Source organism: Strix uralensis, chromosome 13 (genome assembly GCF_047716275.1).
Source record: "Strix uralensis isolate ZFMK-TIS-50842 chromosome 13, bStrUra1, whole genome shotgun sequence".
NCBI lineage: Eukaryota > Metazoa > Chordata > Aves > Strigiformes > Strigidae > Strix > Strix uralensis.
The window spans coordinates 15,369,354-15,378,664 of NC_133984.1; positions in this window are offsets into that span (position 1 = coordinate 15,369,354).

The window sequence follows — 9,311 nt, forward strand, 5'->3', positions numbered from 1 at the left end:
TTTTTTTTTTTTAGTTAAGGTGAGTTTTAAACCCAATCCTAAACTTTGCTGGAGAGCTTAAGTTCCTCCTGTAAAATTTCCTACAGCCTCTAAGGTGGGACCCTTCCAGGAGTGGAGATTTCCCTGGAAAGGTGCCTTGTGTTTTTGTTGGGCTGCAGCTCCCAGTGTGGGTATGTTTGAACCAGCCTGGGCAGGAGGGGAGGGTCAGCAGAGCCAGGGGGGCCTGCCCAGCACATTTTGCAAAAAAAATCCATTCTGGGTTCCCGTCCTGATTTTCACAGAAAAGCAACATTTAGAAGGAAATCTCCAGCCTGGTGAGAGATGATATAAAAAGCAGCTACACTTCCCAAACAAGGGGTTTCTGGCTAATTCCGAGTGTCATTACTGGGGCCGTCTGATCTCCTGTTATTTGTCTTATATTTAGGTATTTCTCTGGCTTCACATAATTTCTGCTCCTCCTCTGAACCTCCCACTGCCCCTTTCCTCCAGCTTTGCTGTACTTCTAAAAAATGCCAGGATTTCCAATTTTTCAGGTGTCCATTTTGGGTTTCCTCTGCAATCCGTGGGCTCCTCTCCCACACTTCGCTCTCTCCTAGCACCTCTGCTTTGCCCACTGTTGGACAGGTCCCCGAGTCCCTCTGGACAGAGACAGCGGTGACACGAACCTCATCTTGACTTGCAGCTAGTTGTGTTTCTCCAGGTAAGCACCTTCGCAGCAAGCACTTTGCTGCTCCAAGGCAGAGCGCCCGCTGGAGCCGGCGTTTGAGATTTTGGAAAGCCGCATTTATTCCAAAGAGGTTCAAGCGAAACACCAAAGTTTAGCAGCAGCATTTGGGCTTGCAAGGGCATTTCCACTTGCAGCTCAGCACAACTGCTGACTACCTACAGCAAGAAACATAAAGGAACCGACTGCTGACTTACCTAGACATCAGTGCTTTAAAAAAATGAGTATTTTATGCTTCATAAACATGATGAATGAGAGGCACGTCTCATTTATCACCTAAATAGTGCTATCAGTGTCCACTCTGTGCTGCGGGCTGGATTCTGGCACCAGTGATGGACAGTGCTCTCAGCAGAGGCGATAAACAGATCGATAAGAAAATGCAGCCTGAGGGGCTGGAGGTGTGACAAGGCAACCATGGTTTCAAAAACTTGCTGAGACCCTTATTAAATTCATTTGTGCTTCTGAAAACAATTGGCACCTTGTTGGGCTACATGTAGCTGCAAAATATTGGTCTGAGGCAGACATGAAACATGACACTACCCCAGGAGAGCAACTTGGGGGTCTATTGGAAGACCAAGAAGCAGGGGAATCTAAAATGCAATTAACTTTAAAAAAAAAAATCAAAATAACCCCACACCCTTCTCTCACTGAGCACATGAGAACCTGAGAGTGGGAGGCAAGACAGACTGCAGGAGGACAGATGGAGGTTTGCCCTGGTGTAGCAGAAGAAACTTTACAAGTGATGCAATACTGAAATGATGCTCTTCGGAGGGTTGCATCTTTGCAACCTAATCTTTTTTGGAGCATCTTTGCACTTTGCCACCTCATGAAGCAGAGCCCACAAGCCATCCCCGGGCAGAGAAGTTAAGCTACACCAGCTGTTCATGGCTCGGGAGCAAGCTCAAGAGCATCCCCGCTACAGGGCACACGGGCTGTGGCCACGACACCCAGGGCTTGTCCCAGTTGGTCTCTTGTCCCTGCAGCCCATCCCGGGGGCTGCCCAGTCCACCCCTAGTCAATCCTTTCTTTCCCCATCTGACCCGGCACAGCCTAAAGTCAGCGCCTTCGCTGCCATCCCAGCTGCTGCCGTGGGTTTCATGGGCGTCACCTCCAGCCTTGGAGGGAGCCACCCCGTGTCACCCTGGGTGGGTGCTGCCCGGCTCGGCTGTGTTTGTGGGGTTGAGGCCACTCATTTCTCAAAAGCCTCTAGATGGCAATCGCAGCGCTGCCGAGGCGCCTCTCCCCGGGCTGCCGACACGGAGCTCGCTGGGAAAACTGTGGTTTGCGGAGCCAGCGACCCTTGCTGTTGCATCCTGCTTGGCAAGAAATCATGCCCTGAGCTTGATGTTATTTTTCAGCACCCTTTTTGTGTTGCTACCTGCTAGTTCGCCGTGCAGGGAGGTACAACACCTCCCCTCTCCTGGGCACCCAGCTCCCGTGCTGTGCTTTGGGAGCAAGAAGCAGGAGGGCAAGCTGGGGAGCGCTGCCATCAGCCCCAACACCAGCGTCTGTGTCCTGCGGGGGCCCAACTTACCTGGAGAAAAATAATAATTAAATCACCCATTTTATTCCTAGCTGGCTAGAAAAGGCTTTTCTCACCACATCTGAACGTAAAACTGCCTTTTTAAGTGCGGAGTGACTGGCCAGGCAAGGGAGGCCTTGCAGGCTGCCTCGCTGCAGAGGGTGCTGAGGTGGGCTGAGCTCGGGGCACCCCGGATTTGGCTGCCCCCAGCCAGGAGCCACTTGCCAGGTGCTGTGTGGGGCTGTGGTGGGCAAGGGCCAGCCAGGTCCTGCTGCGGAGAGGTGAGACTGGAGCACCCCCAAGCAAATATCAGCCTCCCTCGGGGCTGGGCAGAGCATTCATCATGGCACAACATTGTCAAGAGCAGTGACACGACCAGAGCACTGTCACGCGTGGCACCGCAGCCATTCCTGGCAGTTCCCAGCGATGGATGCAGTAAATTGCATTTGTTGTGTTAAGAAAGGAGAGTGCTCCCAGCCCAGGGGACCACTCACAGCAGCTGCCAGGCAGATAATATAGCAAATATTGCCAGTTTTCTCTGCTAAAATATAATCACAACTTATTTCAGCTTCAGTGATGGGAGATGGGGAAAGGCAAGAGTCATCTTCCAGCTTTGTTTCTTCATGCTCACACTTATACACAGGCACATTTGTTCTCTAATTTCCATCTCTACTTTCTGCAGGTTACTGAGCTGCTGCAGGACCTGGCAGCAGGACAGTGAAGACCCTTCATTTGCTGTAGCTGCTGCATCCTACCTCCAGCTAAGGACAAGGCTCAGCTCATCCTGTGGCCTCGGCTCATCCCACTGCCCTGGCTTGTCCTGCACCCCCAGCTCATCCTGCTGTCCACCCTCCACTTTCAATTTCCCAGGTAACAACTTTTTTGCAAATACATGTTCAGATTTTTCAAGGGAGGTGCCTGGGCTTTTTGTGGCCTCCAGGTGCATCCACTCTTTTGGGAAGGTGAAGGTGTAGCACATGTGAGCCAGGGCAGGTAGCAGCGGGAGCCCCAGCAGAGCAGCCTGGGGCACATCACCCAGCATGGCTGGGCACAATCACCAATTACTTCCCCAAAAAAAGGGGCTGCTTATTCACCCCAAGTCAGAAACAGGATGACCTGCTGGGTACCAAAGAGCTTTCCCGGTGTCTTTGGAGGAGTGATTTTCCCTGGTAAGACATTTGCACAGTGCTGGAAGTTGACTCAGCACCAAGGATGAAGAGCTGCAGAAGGGAGCAAGTAGAAAATTATGAACCATTATAGAAAATGAAAAATCATTAGAATAATAAATAATGCAGTAAGAGGTAATTAATTATCTCTATTTATGCTATGCTGCCTGGTTATTGATGCAGATGTGTTTTCAACCGAGATGGCCCTGACTCCTTCAGGATTTCATTTGTGTTTTTCCATCTTCCCTTTGTTAAAGCCAGCTGTGCTACAGGTCTGTGTGGGACTTGCCGTCTCCTGGACCAAGAACTAGTCCCATATTTCCCTGGAACAGACCATCCCACACCAGCACTGGGCACTTCTGTGTCTTTCAGCACGGACACGGCCATGCGTGTTAAAATCAGACTGTAGGGACAGAAAAATATGCCACGGCTGAACCCTGGAAATAACAGCATGGACATGGTCACATCGCATCCCTTGCTGGTGCAGTGATGTCAGAGACACCAGATGTCTCTCTTACTGCCCAATTTAACAGTGCCTAATGAGGTCACTTCCATAAAAGAGGCAATTATTTCCTGGGAGTCATTTGCTAACGTGATTAAGTCTGCTTTTATGCCTGGTTTTAGTGACTGGCTGAGAGGAGGGCTCTTGTGAAAAGCAAAGCAAGGAGGGACCGATTCAGCCATCACCACCATGATGTTCCATCTCTAAGAGAAGCTTTTTGGTTTCTCTTTCCCAGAAATGGGTCGGGTTGGCTCTGACTGGATCTGACCAGCAGCCTCTGCATTAGGAGTTGAGTTTCCATGGTAGCTGCAGGTTTGGGCTGGAGCGATGAGGCTGGGGGTCACCGCCAGCTTGGGCTCAGCTGTACCCCGGAGTGTGGGATGTGGAGCAGCCTCACCTGCGCTACCCGCTCAGCTCAGCTGATGCTGCGCTGTCAGGAACAGGGCTCAGGGCAGCCAAACAATTCACCGCTCAGATTTGCTAACACATGTTCACCTGTGGCTGCAGCTGCTGCTGTGCCCTGGGCTGGTTTTTCATCCTATTTCCCCACAGAAGTGGTAGAAAGACTGTTCCAGGGATACACCACGTGCAATGTCATTTGTAAGTGTAAAAGATGGGTTTTAATGACTTGCCATATCTGGTAACTTGGAGGCAATGGAGCCTGATGGAATTTCTTCACTTCTTTTTTCTTAGAAAATCGACTTAGTACAGATTTTTTTTTTTTAAATAAATAGGAAAGTACTGTGCCACAGAGGCCATCCCACTCCTTTTCCCAAACTTGATGGGTGAAACACAACCACAAGCATCTGCCAGGGCAGAGCAGCCGTAGAAACAACAGCTCCAACCCTTCCTGCTCAAGCACAGCTTTAATTAAAAAATAAACTGTCAGACACCATAAAAAATTAAAACTTAAATGCCTTCAACATCCATCTGCAAGTCTTCTGTGCAAGCCTGATGAGTCAGAGCGGCTGTCGCTCCCTGCCTGTCCTCGAAAGGCTCCATGTCCCCACGCAGGAGCCTGGGTGCCACTGCCGGCACCTGACATTGTCCCCCCGCAGGGTGGCATGTGGGGAGCGTGCCCACCTCCCGATGAGGCTGTCAGCAAGAAACAGGGGAGCCTGAGCCCCTCCTGCAGGCTCCCAGGAATGATGCTTTAAGTGCTTTCATTTAATTTTACAAAGATTTTTCAGCTCCCTCGTGGACAAGGCAGATGTCATCCAGGTGGGGAGGAGTTTTGTGACCACACAGCAGGGCCAGTGCAGGGGGAGCTGCCACTGTGCTGGGGAGAAAATGGGACAACAGGTAATGGGTGCCAGGTCCCCCTCTGTTTTGAGGGTCACAGTGATAGGGACAGCCAGCAATCCCACAGGGGAACTTTTCATCTACCTTATCGTGCTTTTAGTGCTTTGATCCTTTCCCCACACCAATAACTGGGGCAGTTTATCGCTGCTCTGCAAGCACAAAGATGTAGAAAATTAGTGCTGCTTCCCTGCCAGGCCACCACTAAATTATTTAATCTCTTCTGAAAAATCAGCCCTGTGTCTGTTGTGGAGGGAAACTCCCCAAGCTCTGCCTGGAGCCTTGGTCTCTCCTTTTACAGAGCTTTTTTGAATTCATCTTCTTTTTGCTATTACTGCTCCCAGTGAAAGCGGATGTCCCCCTGCCCAGCACGTCAGGGTTGATAAAACTTGCTCAACTCCCAAGCGTGCTGCTGCTCTTATGTGATTATTCCTGTTAATTACTTCCTTCATAGCAGAAGCCAGATGCAAAGCTGCCAGCTCTGAGTGCTGCTTGGCTTTTGCCCTTGCATCTGCAGCCACTGACTTTGGAGATTCCTCTTGGAGCAGCGGCTGTTGGTGCCGTTGGCCGGGAGGGCAAACAGCAGCGCTGCGAGGCACTTCACCGCTGACGCTCAGAGCTGTGGCCGTATTCTGGCTGTGCTCACCCAGTGATGCCCTGAGGCCTGCCCCACAGCTGCTTCCAAAATGTTAGTCCAAAATATTTCCCTTCCCAGTGGTTTTGTGGATATTTGGGTGCTGGACATGCAGGGATGTGTTGGGCAGAGCAGAGGATGTCATTGCATCTGCCCTGAGATGAGGTGCTCTGCCCCCGGGCACCCCGGGACAAATGCCTGACCTGTGCTGTGCCCAGCCACTGATCTGCAGGTACTGCCCGCACCTGGGCGAGGAATGGGGTTTGCAGGGGGCTGTGAGAGGGAGCAGTTACTCCAGGATCAGAGGAATCTTGGCATGGCTGAGAAAATAGGGCCATTAAACCCCAGACCTAACAGTTTCCTCTCCCTCCGGATTGATTCACTGAGTGTTTATCAACCAGCAGGAGTGACAGGCTGTCCCAGGTACATTGACTGTTTCTGCTTCTCCTTCTTTCATCCCAGGCTTACTGGGTTCTTGCTGATTGCTTTGCCCCAAGTTTCCACATGGGAAAAATCCAGCTCGTGATGATGGACAGGGGAGATGATGCTCAGCAGGGGCATCACCAGGTAATTTACTCCCTACTCACCTGTAGGAGCATGCGTGCCGCAGCCCAAGGCTGTACCATGGATCTATTCCAGGAGAAAGCAGACTAATAAGCTTCCTGGCAGGGCTGTGCATAGAAAAAGAGGATTTTACGCCACAGGTTGCAGCTTGCCCTGTGCTGAGTTCCCGCTGTAAAGCAGCAGCACACACCGCGGGTTTGCTCTCAGGAGGCTGAATGGTCCTTAGAGGGGCCAAAGCCAGCGGTGCCCTCCCTGGCCCACAGTCAGGGACAGGCACCACAAACGCCGCAGGGACAATGTGTGTGCCAGCTGGTGTGTGCAAAGCACTTGCACGAGAGGGTGGTGTCAAAGTGCTCGTGTGAGCTGGCTGTGAAGGAGTGCGGGCCAGGGATTATTCATGGGCACTTTTGAGCAATGATGTGATTTGGGGACATCTGCAGTCCTTTGGGAGCTGAGGAGCCCTGCGGAGCAGTGGGACACCTCTGCCACCTGCACATTGTTCCCCACCCTCCACGGTGGACAGACAGCACTTGTCCCACAGGAGAGGGTGCATTTAAAGCAACTTTGTGGCACTAAATGCCTGAGATCAGCAATGGACCTGGTGTGAGACTTCTCGTCTGCTTTGGCATCTTGGATGGATTGGAAAACCACGGGTTTATCCTTGTCTCCAGCTCATCACATTGCTTAAAAGAAGGCACTTGCCGCAATCAGTGTGCATAGTTGGAAGGCAGACTGAGAGGGCAGGACTTGCATAAAGCCTCCCCCTGTACAGCTCCCCCCACTGACACGCTCTAAGGGCAAATTGAACCCGAACCTGAACCCATGAACCTAACAGAAGGCTGGGATCTGGGAACTTAAACCAGAGGTAACACACACCTGAGCAGCTTTTCGCCCTTGCTGACACCTTGTCACAGGGGAGCTGATGCTTGCAGGCTTCGCCACCATGGTGGCTCTCCCACACTGGGTGCAGGTCCTGGGCACGCAGCCAGCTCTTCCCGACATCTACCCAGAGCCTGCCACAGGCTGCCGGGGTCTGTGCAATATAGGCTTTCTGAACTTTCAACTGAACCTCCCCTAAGGCCCTTGATGCCTGCTGTGATTATCTCAGACACCACTGACATCACTGCTGCAGCCCAGCCGGGAACCCTGGCCCTGCTTGGGTGGGAGCACAGTGTGCTTCATTAGCATGAGGTTAATTATACACCAAGCAATGGTCTAATCAGTGGTGATGTGGTGAGCTGGCAGGAGCAAGTACTGCCTGCGCCTCGTTCCCCCCCAAGCCAGACGCTAACAAACACAGCTGCTGCAAAACCCCCTTGCCCTCAGTCACTGGTGAGCTTTAGCTTTTGTGGCGGAAAAAGCTGCACCCAATGATAATTACCTCCCCAAAACTAAAAATTTCAGCCCTTGCAGGAGTGAGGTGGAGATCCTGCACTAGGACCAAGGACCTGCCAGTGTGCTGTCCCTGGTCCCCTGGCTCAGGCCAGGGATACTGCAGAAATAGCTCTCAACTGACCTTTTAAACAGATTTTTTTTGTTTCATTTATTTTCTGGAGAAAAATCAGGGTTTTTTGGAAGAAAAGCCAGTCTGACACAGCAAGGGCAGGCATGGGGTGCTGCAGGGCACCAGGCTCAGGGCCCTTGGGGCTCTTTCCGGTGCTCCAAGACCTGCTTCTGAAAAACATGGCCTTTGAAAAAGCTGTGAAGTTTTTGTTTTGGTCTTTTCCAAGGGAAAAAGAAAATCGTGCGTTTCCTCAGCAAGGCTGGCTGGAGGTGAGGAGAGGAGGCCCCGTGGGGTGTCCAGGTGGGATCCATCCAAACCTCGACATTTCTGGGAGGCATCACTGGGGCCGGCTGGATGCTGGAGCACATCCCAGGAGGAGTCCTGGGGGACCCTCCAGCGCCAGGGAAGAAACCTGGTTTGGGATCTGAGCTCTTGCTGCTCGAACCTGGCTGAGCACAGGAATTTGGGATTTAGGGAAAAAATAGTGATGGGAAGTAAATAGGTGAAGGCAGAGGGAAATGGGGGGCAGCAGCACAGCTTGCCTGGCGCAAATTGGGATAAAAGCCATCTCTGATGGAAATGTCAGAGCCGGCGCTGAGCGATGATTTAATAACTTTTACGGGCGAACCCGTCACAGCCAGTCTCGCCGCTCAGGCAGTGACTCACCGACAGTGTGCCGGCTGTGATCCGCCGCCAGAGACGAGAGGGGTGTTTCACCCCGTCCCAACGGCTTGGAAAGGCAAGTCCTTGGGGGACCTTTCTCTCTTTTTCCCCTTCAAGGGATGCAAGACCCAAGCATGGCAGCAAGGCCCCCTGGGTGGGCGGCTGGGGCTGGCATTTGGGGACAGAAAGGGAAATCCCACATCCGACAGGCCCTTTCCCAGGGCAGGGGAAGGAGGAAATGCTTTTCCTTTTTTTCCCCCCACCATCATCTGAGGATGCACCTGAACGACCACAATGAGGCTGTCTTGATTTCCCTTCATAGTCAGCTTCATGTAACCCTTTTCCAGTGGTTTTCAGGAGGAATACTGGTGATTACGGAGAGAAAAATGTGAATACTCTGCAGTATTTTCTGAAAAGTTGCCATCTCTGTGCACAGCCCTGCCAAAACACTTGCTTGCAGAAACGCCTGTGGGAAGTGAGGACGGGGTGGGAAGAGATCCACCTCCCGGCGTGGGGAGAAGGTGTTTTGTCACTGATGGGGAGGGTAGCACTGAGGCTGCTCACCCCAATGGGCAGAAGAGCGAGGGACACCCCGGTTTGGGCAGGGGGCTGAGATGCCCTTGATATCCAGGTCCTCCCCTCATGCGCTCGGCCGAGGCAGGGTACCCAGCGCTGCACTGGCACCAGGGATGCTTCACTGGCTGGATCGGCACATCAAAGCCCCCATCGCCAT